At 49.6% G+C, this 13,395-nt stretch overlaps 1 long non-coding RNA gene across 1 annotated transcript; it reads left to right on the forward strand.

The window, feature by feature from the left end:
• The first annotated feature begins 9,408 nt into the window (after positions 1-9,408).
• LOC146204755 (uncharacterized) lies at positions 9,409-13,085 on the forward strand. The gene is made up of 4 exons (XR_014704047.1): positions 9,409-9,664; positions 9,788-9,948; positions 11,502-11,653; positions 12,879-13,085. It is a non-coding gene; the product is annotated as an uncharacterized LOC146204755 (long non-coding RNA).
• The last annotated feature ends 310 nt before the right edge of the window (positions 13,086-13,395 follow it).

The following is a 13,395-nucleotide window of genomic DNA, read 5'->3' on the forward strand; positions in this document are numbered from 1 at the left end:
CGACAGTCCGCGCCACCTGCAGTCCACTTCTAAGGGTTGACTTTGGCTCGACAAGCTGAATTCCGTCTCTCGGTATGTGTACCCTTAAAATGGCTTCCGTACGAGGCTCGATGGAAACTTGTTCTTTACTTCGTGCAGTGACCACATTTGACTGCGATTGCACGCTAGTATTGAGGTGCAGCTGGTACACTTCACTCCCTATTTTTAGTTGTTTACGGAGGAAGTCAATCAGCAGGTTTGCCTGCCGGCAAAATGGGAGCCCTCCTATCAACTCATAAGGGCAGTCCTTGAGGACAATGAATCTTACGCTGAATCTGGTTGATCCGAATTGAAGCACTACTTCTGTTTCTCCTACAGGTGCTAATAAGTCTCCGCTGATTCCTTTGATAAAAGCAGTGCCCTCAGTTAGTTCGACTTTTGAAGCAATTTTAGCCGCGAAGCCGGACGAAATGATGTTTACGGAGGCGCCAGTGTCGATGAGAAGGGTGGTCTTCAAGTTATTTGCCTCGACTTGGACCGTGAGGAGTTGGTCTTCGGTCATCACGCTCACAGATCGGCCAGGCTGACCACCTAAGCCCGGCCGTTCCCGTTTCCCGGATTGGGAGCCTGCTCGTGGCGCGCATTTCTCTGTTCGCGGTCCTCGTCTCTCCATCGCTGGCGACAATTTCGAGCTATGTGACCGCTTCGGTTACAGTAGTGGCATCGCGGCCGTCCGTCGTCGTCACGCGAGGTTCTCTGGGGCCATGGCGCGCGCCTACGAAAAATTTCTTCTTCCATTGCCTTTAGACGTCCGGATAACGATTCTAGAGAGGCGGCGATCGCCTTGAAATCTTGCTCACCTGCGAGCCTTTGTTGTTGACCATGGGAGGCAGCAGTGTAGGTGGGAAGTAGGTGGGGCTGCCCAGATCCCGGCACAGTCAACGGACGAGGCTCGTTGTCAGCACTGCCAGCTGTTGGCAATATGTTAGAATTACAAACACAGGGTCCCGTTGCCAGGTAGGTGGTGTTTGCTGCGGTGGCCGGCAGCACCCGGGAAGTGAAACCCATCAGCGCGGCCTGACTGAGGCGTTGCAGTGTCTGCAGGAAGTCGGCGCAGCTGGACGGATTGGATATTATCATCTTCTCCATTGTCGCCGGTTGCAGGCCCCGCAGCAGATGACGCAATTTGTCTTCTTCCGGCATTTTGCGGTCGACCCTGGCGCACAGCTGCAGCACATCATAAAAGTATTGCTCCGGAGACTCCGACGGCAGGTGTACCCGGTTCTGCAGCCGAAGGTGAGCGATTTCCGTCGCGTGGCGGCTGCTGAAGCAGGTCTTGAGCTTCGCCGCCCAGTCACTCCAAGAAATCGGCGCACCGGTAAGCAGCTGTGTGGTGTGCCACTTCTTCGCATCGCCATCAAGGGCAAGGTATAAAAATTTCACCTTTGTGTCGTCGTCCCAAGCGTTCAACGATGATACGTGCTCGTAGCAGGTCAGCCATTCCGCCACGGACTCCTCAGGGGTTCCCTTAAAAACAGGAGGGGGGATGGACATCCTCGGTTGAGAGCTCGTCATCGTAGCGAAGTCAGCTGTCGCCTGCATGTCCGGATCACTCCTGAGATGGGGGCGCATCTCCGGTAGAGCGGGGTCGTCGTTACCACGCACCTTCCACCACTTGTAACGAAGTGTTCACACGTTGAACTTTCTTGACGGCACGACGGCTCCGCCGCATTGAAGAAAGGGACCAGGCGGTTTCGTTTGATAACACAAGATAACTGAATTTAATAAAGATGAACTCAAACAATAATTAAAGCGAATCCAGTAGTACCAAATAAACAACTAATTCAAACTAACAACACATCAGTCCGCCAACGCGACATCTTCCGAGCAGGGGTCCCGAGCAGCAGCTCGGATCGTCGCCGTCCTCCCTTACTTGCCGCCAAAACCCCTCTGTCCACGTTCTTCAGGATTCTCCAGGCAGTGTTTGTTACCAGGCGGAAATGCGCTTATCGGAGCCAATGAGACGACTTTCTTTACAGCTGAGAAACCAATAGGACGCCGGTGCCCGCGAGGTTGTTTCCTGGCGAGCACCGCGTGAATTTCTAGAAGACGCGGCGCATCTCCGCCTGGCACCCAAACACACAAAAGGTAAACCAAAAACACATGGGCCGCAAGGACGCAGACGGCACAAAACACAAAGCTCCGTCCGTGCTCTCAGCAGTCGCCCCCAAGCCCTCAGGCGTTAACCGGTTGGGACGCGAGCTTTCAACAGCTCGCCTCCTTCACAGCCGTTAACCATTTTCCGAACGGCGTACATCGTGAATACCACCCCAAGAAGAAGGGGAAAGCACAGCGACGCCGTGCAAAAGAAAAAAAGGACCGCTCCCCGGCTGTGCACGGGTCCGGAAAACGGCGCGCGACATAGGCATAGCTCGCTATGCGACACTAGATTCAGCAAGCTGGAGCAACAACTTGATACTGTCAATACGGAAATTGCACCATTGGTACCGGAAGATGAAGCAGAAAGCGACTACGAGCAAGTATTTGAATATCAAGACCGGATCATAACCTGCCTCTCTGGACTAAAGCTCCAAGTGGATAGCGGTCCGTTATCAACGCAGGCTGCCGTGGAATCGGCGGGTAGTGGCATCATCAGTCAAGCGGCCACGCCAGCCACTCAAACGACCACGCCAGCCACCCAAACGGCCACATCTGTGAAGACAAGAGTGAAGCTGCCGAAGGTCGACCTAATGAAATTCACCGGACGACGTTCTGACTGGCAACCCTTTTGGGAAGTGTTGGAGCAGGTAGTAGATAAAAACGAAGATTTGTCTGACATAGATTTCACTACCTGCGAGCATCAATCACGGGCGACGCGGCAGCGGCACTCGCTGGTCTTCCACCAACCTCAAAGTGTTATAAAGACGCCATATCCAGCTGCTCAAGAAACGGTTTAGCAACGAGGAGCTTCTGGTTCAGGAACATCTCAAGAGGCTGATCGACTTGAAGCCCGTGCGCTCATCAGAAGATATCCGCGGTCTTCGCCGTCTCTACGAGTCCTTGGCGGCACACATCAATGGCCTCGAGACGCTCGGACAAAAGTCCTACACCTCGATGCTACTTTCGATAGGGCAAAGAGCGATGCCACGTGACATCATGTTGGACTTCAGCCGAAAGTACGTCGTGGACACAGACAGCCTCGCCTGCGAACAGAGCTCCCTCTCCAATGCGTCGTCACACGCAACAAACGAAAGCGGCCAAGGTACTGTTTCTTCTCTTTTAAAGCTACTCTCCTTTCTGAGAGTAGAGGTCGAAAGTCGGGAGAATTTGAATGCATTAAAGCATGAACCTCAAGCAGCAACCTAGAGATAGCCTTAAGGACAATTTGAAGCAGCATGGGAAAACGCATGACGGGCACATCCGATCGGCTGCGATGCTACATCAAAACGCTACCCCGTTGGCCTGCTTTTTCTGCGGTTCCAACGAGCACAAAACGCCGAGCTGTGACGCCGCAAACACTTTGGAAGAAAAGAAACAACTTCTGCGGTCGTCCGGCCGATGTTCCAAGTGCACGAAATCTGGACATCAGTCATGAGCATTCCTTGTAGGCCTGTAGTGCAACAAATGTCGCAAGAGGCATGCCAGCATGATGAGCGACCCTTCGTACACCAGTAACAGACCGCCTGAACCCAACCGAACTGTGACGAACGCGCAAGTGAGCCTCGAAACTACAACAACGGGAAACGGATCTACTCCCAAAAGAACCGTTTTACTGCAGACAGCAACTGCATTATGTGGTGGAGAGACTTGCAAGGCTCAGGTACGAGTTCTGTTCGACGGAGGAAGTCAGCGCTCTTACATCACTGCTGACACCTCGAAGAAACTGGGATGCACGCTTCTCGGTCATGAAAGGTTGACCATCGGTGTGTTCGGAGGCCACCAAGAGGAACGAGAGTTCCGAAAAGTACGAGTTACCCTACAGACGAAGCGCGGAGATGAACGGAAAATCGATGCACTAGAAACGGATGTAATTTGCGATCAATCGATTCCCTCACCACCAAAAGGGGTACTAGAACGACTTATGTCCCTTGGGTACGAACCGGCCGACTTATCAAACGACAACGGGACAGAACGTGTTGAGCTGCTAATCGAATCTGACCACATATGGAACCTCACGACAGGTAGATCGGTCAAACTAGGAAACCGACTGAGGGAAGTGGAAACATCAGCTGGCTGGACTATTCAAGGGCCCTTTGAGGACGATGTCGAGCAAACTCACTGCTTCCAAACGGTGGTACTAAGAACAACCGTAATTGAGACGCAGACGACAGATTTTCTATCCGAATTCTGGGTTTTGGAATCGATTGGAATGAATGAGATAGGGGAAAGCGACAAAACGTGTCAAGTTTTGGAATTTGGGGACAACATCTAGCGAGCTGGCAACCGATGTGAGGCTGCGTTGCCTCAGAGATCTGAGATTTTGATCCAGGATACCGGGAAATTGCACCGAAGCGCTTCAATCAGCTGACGAACCGATTCAGAAGGGCTCCTGATTGTCACAAAAGTGGCAGCATTTCTATCTTCATGATATGACAATTCACCATATGCGGTGTTCTAAAAGAGTTTATTGATATATTTCAGTGTATTCCGTGTACCTCTGCCTTGTCGGTAATGTCAAGAGCACGCGTACGTGTGCGTTCTCCTCGCGGGGTAGTTTCCGCGCAGTTAGAGAAACCCCCTCGCAGTGCGCGAGCGAGGACGTCCTCCCAGCTTGTTTTACAATGTCACCCCTAGCAGGGCCGAAGTTGTTGGCGTACGTGCATCCTCTTTTGGTTGTTTTGGTTGGGCCTTACGTTTTTTTCATCCGCAACATGGCGGCCATGCAGTGTGGAAGTTGCGGGGCCTACGTGCCCCTTCCTGCGTGTGCACTTGTGCGTGTTTGTTTCTACGGACCCTGACTTGGGGAGGGAACTGTTGTGTGGGCGTGTCTTACGCATTGTCAACCGAAGGCTAGAAAAGAAGCCGACTCGGACCCAACGGCAGTGCGCCTCTCGCCTCCAAGCACTCCGGGCTCCCCGAACCGCCGCCGCATCGCACCACGAAGACTTCGCCCCAGGGCTCCGGAAGGACCATCGCCTTCGAGAGCTCCCCATCTGCGTCGTCTTTGTGAGTGGAGTGCCGCCGCGCTCGTCGGACAATATGCCCGTTTCCTAGTTTCTTCTGAACTTTTTTTTACACTCGTCTTATCTTGTTTTAAACGTCTGTGTTCAATTTGCATGTATCTTGATAGTGAGAATTTTGACTGATGTATTTCTAATTGCTAGTTTTTTTTTTCATGTACGCTACCTTAACTATGTTGTTTTAAATGCCTGTAAATGCTTGCGTCGTATAATCTTGTGTATAATACTGAGAATATATTTGTTGTTTTTCCATCATTGACTTCGTGGCTCTGTTCTCATTCACAACGCTGAACCTAACCGGCTAACGCTGGGTGTCAAAGTTCCCAACTACCTTTGCCTCGGTTCGGGAAGGTGTCTCGCACCCCTTCCGGAGCCGAGCCAAATTCTGGCGTCCGCGACAGGTACTTTGACGTAACAAGTAAGCGTTGTGGAAGGAGGCCGAGCCTCGAATCATAAAGTGATCTCTCGAAGGGTGACATTTGAGAAGTGTGCATTGCTGATAGATAGTTTTCGGTTTTTTGGTAGCTTTTATGCACTTGTGACATGGATCTAGAGAAATTAGTATCCATAGGTGGACAGTTAGGTCTCTCAGGAGTGGAACTGAGAAAATGGATAGAGGATGAGCAAGCTAGGCAGAGGGAGGAAAGGTCTCTCGCTAGACAAACCGCGGAACAGGAACGCGCGGCAGCAAAAGAGGCTGGCGAACTCGAAGCCAGGCTTCTTCAGCTAAGATTAGAGCTTCGCCAGGCGGGAGATGAGTCCGTGGTAAGAGCTGATGGTCGCGACGTTGTAGCGGAACCCAGTTTCCGACTTAACCCCAGCAGGTTGCTGGTTTCCTTTGACGAAAGGAAGGACGACCTAGATGCTTACATCAGGCGGTTTGAAGGCATAGCCCGTAGCCAGAAGTGGCCTGAAGATCAATGGGCGACGGCATTAAGCACATGCCTAAGCGGGGAGGCGCTGAACGTTTTCGGGCGACTCACGCCGGAAGACGCCTCCGATTACAAGAAGGTGAAGGCGGCGCTCTTGAAGCGTTTCAGATTTACGGTCGAGGGCTTCCGTGAGAAATTCCGGGGTGGCAAACCAGCCGACGGCGAGACAGCCGCACAATGTGCAGCGCGTCTAAGCCATTACTTAGACCGCTGGGTGGAGCTGTCCGAAATCCCCCTAGAGTACAAGTCGCTGCGTGAGCTGTTTATTAAGGAGCAATTTCTGAGCAGTTGTCACGCCAGCATGTCGTTGTACTTAAAGGAACGGAAGGCAGAAAAATTGCAAGACATGATCAACCTCGCTGATCAATTCCTGGACGCGCAAGACGGTGTCAACTTAGCGAGGGGAAGGAAAGAAAGCCAGGAGGAAGCGAACAAAGCAGGAGGCGCCGAAAGGAAGGCCGTCGAGAGGGGAGTGTTGAGATGTTATCTCTGCGGCCGGGCGGGACACAATGCCGCGCACTGCCGGAGCAGAGACTCTGCCAACCATATCCCCCACTGCTTCAAATGTGGCCGAAGAGGGCACAAAGCGAATGTGTGTAGGCAAGGGGCGCCTGACAAAACCCAGGCTGCCTATTTGTATTCCCCTCCGAGGGAAGTAGAAGAAAACATTTGTGAGGGATACGTTCAACTGAAGAATGGTAGCCGTATTCCCGTTGTCAGCGCGGTGCGAACGGCGCGGCGGAAGTTTTTAGTAGAAGGGCTGCCCGTGGTTGCGGGAAGTTTGGACGGGAAAACAATCACTGTGTTGCGTGACACCGGTTGCAACACCGTGATTATCCGGAGAGATTTGGTAGCGGAGGACCAGCTAACGGGGACGAGTAATCCCGTGTACCTCGTCGACGGAACAGTGAAGATGCTCCCCGAAGCGCAGGTGCAGGTCCAGACCCCTTATTACAGCGGAAATCTTGTAGCACTGTGCATGCAGGATCCAATATATGACCTGATCCTGGGTAATATAGAGGGTGCCAGGGCTCCTGATGATCCCGTTGAAATAGTCGAAAGTACTACTATTGAAACGGATCTGGTCGTGGAAACCACCGCTGCCGTAGTGACTCGTGCTCAGGCCTACCAGTTCCGCTTCATGCCGTTCGGCATCGAGACAGCGCCCGCAGTTTTCGCCAAACTGATGCGCAAGGTGGTAGGCGGCATTCACGGAGTAGAGCACTACTACGACGACATACTCGTCGCCAGCGCAACCTGGGAGGAACACGTTGCTACGCTGCAACAGCTATTTGCAAGAATCGAAGCGGCCGGGCTTACAGTGCGACCCAGCAAGTGTGAACTCGGGATGACGGAAATTGATTTCCTCGGTCACCGAATCGGAGCAGGCAAGCTGGCACCCCTGGGAAAAACTCTGGATAAAATACAAGCGGCCGAGCCACCAAGGACCAAGCGCCAGGTGCGAGCTTTCTTGGGATTGACCGGCTATTACAGAGAGTTTATACCCAACTATGCGGAGATAAGCGCACCCCTCACCCAGCTGACCCGGAAGGGCGGAAGTAATGCAGTGAAGTGGGACCCCATACATGAGGAAGCCTTCCGCAAGCTCAAGCATTGTGTATCCAATCCCCCTATTTTGCGGCTGCCGAACTTCAACGAGTCCTTCGTTCTGCGCACCGACGCTTCCGACACTAGCTTAGGTGCTGTGCTCCTGCAGCCATACGAGGGAACGCTGCACCCTGTCGCGTATGCGAGCCGAAAGTTGCTCGCTAGGGAGGTCGCCTACAGCACGATTGAACGAGAGTGCCTCGCTTTGGTCTGGGGCGTCCAAAAGTTCTCGACTTATCTATATGATGTCGAATTTCTTGTTCAGACCTGTCATCAGCCGCTAGCATATATACAGAAGAGTAGGCAACTGAACAGCCGAGTTCTGCGCTGGAGCTTGCTCCTCCAGGAGTATAGTTTCCGCGTGCAACACGTTAAGGGTAGTCATAACGTCGGGGCGGACTACCTTAGCCGACTGTAGGGTTCATATGATTTTGCATGCATTATGGATTAATGGTTATGTTCCTCTATGTTACCCGAACTTCATTTTTGTTATGTGTTACTTATTGTATAGTGCATGTCCATGAGTTGTATCGGCCTGCGTGCCACGTTTTGTTAGTTTAGAATATTATTCTATAATATTCTGAAAGTGGGGGGCCGTGTCACAAAAGTGGCAGCATTTCTATCTTCATGATATGACAATTCACCATATGCGGTGTTCTAAAAGAGTTTATTGATATATTTCAGTGTATTCCGTGTACCTCTGCCTTGTCGGTAATGTCAAGAGCCCGCGTACGTGCGCGTTCTCCTCGCGGGGTAGTTTCCGCGCAGTTAGAGAAACCCCCTCGCAGTGCGCGAGCGGGGACGTCCTCCCAGCTTGTTTTACAATGTCACCCCTAGCAGGGCCGAAGTTGTTGGCGTACGTGCATCCTCTTTTGGTTGTTTTGGTTGGGCCTTACGTTTTTTTCATCCGCAACATAGCGGCCATGCAGTGTGGAAGTTGCGGGGCCTACGTGCCCCTTCCTGCGTGTGCACTTGTGCGTGTTTGTTTCTACGGACCCTGACTTGGGGAGGGAACTGTTGTGTGGGCGTGTCTTACGCATTGTCAACCGAAAGCTAGAAAAGAAGCCGACTCGGACCCAACGGCAGTGCGCCTCTCGCCTCCAAGCACTCCGGGCTCCCCGAACCGCCGCCGCATCGCACCACGAAGACTTCGCCCCAGGGCTCCGGAAGGACCATCGCCTTCGAGAGCTCCCCATCTGCGTCGTCTTTGTGAGTGGAGTGCCGCCGCGCTCGTCGGACAATATGCCCGTTTCCTAGTTTCTTCTGAACTTTTTTTTACACTCGTCTTATCTTGTTTTAAACGTCTGTGTTCAATTTGCATGTATCTTGATAGTGAGAATTTTGACTGATGTATTTCTAATTGCTAGTTTTTTTTTTCATGTACGCTACCTTAAAGGGGTCGTGAAACGTTTTCCGGAAATTTTGCACGGCTTAGTTAAATGAAATCCTTGTCCTGCATCATATAATATACCTCGATTCGTTTCATCGCCCGCGTTGATTTAATAGCGACAAAAACAGAATTTCGGTTTCCTAGCGCGCGTCCTCCTCAACTCAACAGAGTACGTCATAGCGCTAAGCCAATGAGAAGCTCCCGTTGCCGGAGCCTGCTGAGCCAAAGTTGACCAAGCTCGGTGCATTTTAGAGGTTCTAATTGTGCCCTACTCTACGCTCACACAGGGTTTTTTAATATGGCCGACGCCTAGGTTCCTTCCTGTGTTCCAGCGTCGCTGTGCTGCTATAGTGAACTGGAATATAGTCGCTACTGTTAAAACATGGTTACATCGTGGGCTTTGAGCCTTACGCCGACGCAACTTTTCGGGTGCCAGGTCGGCGAAGATGGACCCTGCGAGCGACCGGTACAGTAACACTTGTGTCGAGAGGCCGCGGTAACCGCGGCACAACTCCGGCTTGCAGAAGCCCCGACCGTCAGCCTCCCGATCCCAGCCGTTTCGGAACTACGCATTGGTATGTATGTCCACGGCCGGTCTCGAGGGAGAGAGACCGGCCGTGGTATGTCCGAGTCTTGCAGCCTAGCCTACGTTTGACCGTTGCGAGAGTGCGCAATCGCTAACCGAAGCTTTCGAACAGGTGCAGCTGCGGGCGGTGCGTGCCGATGCCGACTGCTCTTGAGAGCATCTAGCGAGATCCCGGCGGCGACTACGTAGTTGAAGCAGCCGTCTGGGTGTTACAGATCATCCGCATTTACTCCAAATGCTTCTTGATCATGGACTGCTAGTCGAGAACACAAGGTAAGAACCTTGAGCGAAAGGCGACATAACTTGAACAAGCGGCACCTGTTTTTCATTTTCTCGAGCAAGAAATGCTGTAATGAAATCTATTGCGGAAGGCAGTGTTAATAAAATAAAGCTTCCCCTTTAACGTTACTTACCTGCGATCATCTACACTGTCTACAGTGTTGATATTGCGCCACGTTAGCGCGAACACATCGCTGGTTTTCATATTTTTCTTGTTTTCGTAGAATCGCATGAGCATGACGTTTCACCATGCAAATTACTGGTTTGCTTAATTCCATGCACGAGTAAATGAGAAAACACGCATCATCTGATAGTGTGAACTTGCTAAATGGAAAGGGCATGCACATTGATGTGAAGTAACGAGGGGGGGGGGGGGGGGGGGGCGGACGCTGTCCGGACAAATTTGCTTGTTTTATTAGCCAGTTATGACCTTCAGCAAGTGCAGCACTTCAAAACATAAATACATAAGGAATGCCACAAGAAATGCAGTAAATAAGTACAAAAGCAATCTCATTTCGGAGGACTCTGTGCTAAGTGAAATTGCATGCAGTGAAGTAGCCTGTCTCCTGCGGAAGCCGTGGGAAAATGCACTAAAAAACGACACAGAAAAGAAAAACACACAGAGCAGGACTGGCTTCTGCAGACGATCACTAACTAGCCCGACAACTCTTGTTATAGCCTGTCCCCACTTGCTGCCAGAACAATCACCATACCAGCACTCAAAGTTTTATTTGCTAGTTTTTTTTTTTACCCACTTGCATTAGGTGAGTGTTGTATAGTGTGCAAATATAATTAAAAAAATTGACTTCACTGATACCATCATCAACACCTGCACACGGTAAACCTCTCCAAAATGCTTTGACACTGACATTTTACATGTGCTGAAATGTAACAACCAAAAAAAAAAAAAAAAGAAAGAAAGACGTTCTCCCAAAGGCCAGTACACCGAAACTTCCACAGTTTGAGTAAGTGTTGGAAATTTTACGGTTAGCAAATGAAGTTATAGAGTAGTTTTGCGGCACTTGCAGAAAGTTTGGCACGTGCCGTGTTGTGGGAAAACAACGGAGAGCTGTTGACAGAAGTGCACTTGTAGTTTATGGCTCCTTCGAATAGAATGACTCCATGCACAGAGCTGCTTAATGCATAAGTCGCATACTTAACATCTTCGTGCTATGCGGATGATATCAGCGTGGACATTGACATCGGCCACAACACTAGTATAGAGGGTGTAAGACGACTACCAGGTTTTTTCAGTCAAAAGCTGCATTGCCTTCAGGCATTATTTTGCTGCAGTAGCAAATTGTGATTGCACTGGAGTTCTAATATTGGGTGGGTCTCATTCTCTCTCAATCACCTGCAGCAGAATTCAAAGTTTGCCATACTTCCAGGGAGAATAAATTGACAGTGAAAGTTACACTGTACAGCTTCTGTTAGATGGGAATTAATTGTACAGATGCATGAATAACTTTCAAATTTGTAAAAGACCTAAATCATATTTTCATTTTGCTATGCTGAAAAGTGAATATTGCTTGTTCTCTTGTCAACAGGAGGCACCACTACATCTGCTACAGCCAGCTTGCGCACTGGCTTTGGGGATGCCTCGGCAGACATCACAGTAAAGTCCTCCCTATTTGTAATGCAAGCCAAATAAGGGAAAGGTTTCCATCTGACAGTTACACTGGTTTCCAGTTTGTGCAAGGTTTGTAGAGTCATCACCTTATTCATTCTGAAACAAGCCGGAAAATATGAGAAGAGAGAATTGCAGGACAGCTGGACTAATAACTGGAATTTTATTAAAGGATAGAGGCAAAAGAAGACTTGCACAGAGGTGCACATGTAAAAAAGGCCCCAAAAGACTGTTGACCGATTTCTTAGCCACACACACGTCCTTAGCCTTTGCAGTATAGTGTGCCTTTGGACTTGGATCTGTGGCTTCCCTTTTGTAACGAGTGGTTCTTGACCATAAGGAATTTGCTTTTTTTTAGGTTTTGATTTTTTAGACCCTTTCTGCTTTCCACGCTTTCACTGCTTTGGGGGTTTTTCGTGCACGTGCATTTCTGTGCGAATCTTCTTTTGCCTCTTTCCTTCAGTAACATTTCAGTTGTTAGTCAAACTTTGTCTTGTGCTCCTCTCACGTGTTTTGTCTTCTGGCTGGTTTTAAGATGAATCAGTACCAACTCATCCAGTTGTTAGTCTTGTTGATATCACTAGCCTGACTGCACCCACTGCTGGGCAAATGCTTCTCCCATATCCATCCGAATAACCCGATCCTGTGCCAGGTGCATGATTCTCGCAAACTTCCTAATTTCATCTGCTTGCCCGAGTTTCTGCCGCCCCCTGCTAAACTTGCCTTCCCTTGGAATCTAAAAGACATATATAGGCTCACTTAGAATGAATTTTGTGTACTGACTCCCTTCCTTTACCTTTGATGCGTAGAATTTTTCTTCTTTTGGAACTGACCGCAGATACATCAGCTGCATCCATATGATCCCCGCAGACTTCCTAATCTCATCTGTCTGCCAGAATTTCTGCCGCCCCCTGCTACGCTTGCCTTCCCCTGGAATCTACAAGACATATATAGGCTCACTTAGAATGAATTTTGTGTGCTCACTCCCCACCTATCCTTTGATGGGTGGAATTTTTTTTAGCACTGACCGCAAATGCATCATAATTGTGCAGTTGTGTGTATACTACCTGCTTGTATAGATGTCTCTCCCATATCTATCCAAATAACCCGATCCTCTGTCAGCTGCATCCATCTGATCCCCGCAAACTTTTTATCTGCCTGCCTGAGTTTCTGCTGCCCCCTGCTAAACTTGCCTTCCCTTGGAATCTACAAGACATATATAGGCTCACTTAGAATGAATTTTGTGTACTCAATCTCTAACTATACCTTTGTCGGATGCATTTTTTTTTTTATTTAGCACTGACCTCAACACATCATGATTGTGAAGCTGTATATACACATTTGTATATTTAGGAGAGAGGAAGACAGCAAAGAAGCGTGAATAAAAGATGTCTTGCTCTAGGTCAACTTCCTTCTAGCCTAAAAATTTTGTATGCACTGATGAACCTGCGGCTAACCAATAAATTATTTTGAAAGCAACATGTCTCTAACACTCATTTGGTAACATTAGATAATGCCCAAATGCACTACAAAGTGGTGGTCCTTGTGGCACTGACAAACCTAGATTTTCTAGTTGCCGCGTTCACCTTTACACGGCCTCGAAAAATAGTGGCTCATGGGGAATAGAAAAATCAAACCATTTTCTGCAAAAGCTGCTTTGAAAGGTGGCCACTATTTTCAGCATTTTGCAGTCTCATTCAGAAGCAAGCCAGCATAATCTGCAATCTGTAGACATGCATACAATAATATGTGCCTTATACTTTGAAATGTACCAGACTTTAACCAGTCATAAAACAGCGTGCTGAAAAGGTATG

Source organism: Amblyomma maculatum, chromosome 1 (genome assembly GCF_055883805.1).
Source record: "Amblyomma maculatum isolate TAMU_Amacu chromosome 1, ASM5588380v1, whole genome shotgun sequence".
NCBI classification, from domain to species: Eukaryota; Metazoa; Arthropoda; class Arachnida; order Ixodida; family Ixodidae; genus Amblyomma; species Amblyomma maculatum.